The 1013-nt window shown below is 26.9% G+C and overlaps 1 non-coding gene across 1 annotated transcript; it reads left to right on the top strand.

Moving 5' to 3' along the window:
- Positions 1-262: 262 nt before the first annotated feature.
- On the top strand, positions 263-368 carry LOC118148301 (U6 spliceosomal RNA). The gene has a single exon (XR_004735066.3). It is a non-coding gene; the product is annotated as a U6 spliceosomal RNA (small nuclear RNA).
- Positions 369-1013: the final 645 nt, after the last annotated feature.

Genomic DNA, 1013 nt, shown 5'->3' with positions numbered 1-1013 from the left:
TGAGAACTGTGCTAAAACACATTTTTATATATAAATAAAAGACATATCAAATACTAAGGGAATAAAGATCAATTAGGTATTTTACTAATTAAAGTTCCCAAATAGGAAAAACTGTACCTTGTTTTACTTAATGTATATGATGTTCTCAACAGTGCTATGTTCCTGAAGACTTTAAACAAAAGAATTTTGATATCTTAGTCTTAGCAAGTCTGCATTGAGTCAATTCCACACATGAGCAAAATATATTTTTACAAGATTTATGGTGCTCTCTTTGGCAGCACACATACTAAAAAATTAGAATGATACAGAGATTAGCATGGCCCCGGCACAACAATACCATGCAATCTTCTGAAATATTCCATATTTTTTGGAAGAAAATATCCTGCTTTCTGATAGATTACCTTGAAGGAAAAAAAAAAGAACCTATTTTTGTGGATTATTTACCAATCACACCACACAAGCATTTATTTTAGTAGATTTTTAAAATAAAACTGTTAATGCCAAAGCTTTGCATTAAAATAAATAAAATCAAATAAAATACATAAACAATAAAAAAATTATGAAGCAAAACTAAACTTCTCAAAACTACCTAAAATGTTCTTGTTAGGTTTAGACATATTGTTATTCAGGCTAATTATATTAACAAAAAAAGTTAGAGGGTTAAATATCCATTTATATTTCCATACAGGAACACACTTCAATGAGTTGTTCTGGTTGAAAAGTAAGAATGCTTTACCATGAAAAAAAAATTACATTTATTTTTAGTTTATCGGAGGTTCAGCTGAACTTTCTCTCTCACGTAATTTATTAGTTAGTAATCAAAGCTATTTCAAATTATGTTTCTTCCTAAAACAGTTAAACCATAATTTCTTTTTAATTATACATTTTTATATATATCTATAAATGGGTAGCTCATATATTTTTATTTAGGAAAATTTTTTTATAGGAAAAGCTACTTAAAAGTTCAGATTTTGAAGTAGCAAGTTCTATTCTACTTAAGGCTTATTTCTAAA

This window comes from Callithrix jacchus, chromosome 1 (assembly GCF_049354715.1).
Source record: "Callithrix jacchus isolate 240 chromosome 1, calJac240_pri, whole genome shotgun sequence".
Lineage (NCBI taxonomy): Eukaryota > Metazoa > Chordata > Mammalia > Primates > Cebidae > Callithrix > Callithrix jacchus.
The sequence above is the reverse complement of the archived record's forward strand: the minus strand, read 5'-3'. Positions and strand labels throughout refer to the sequence as shown.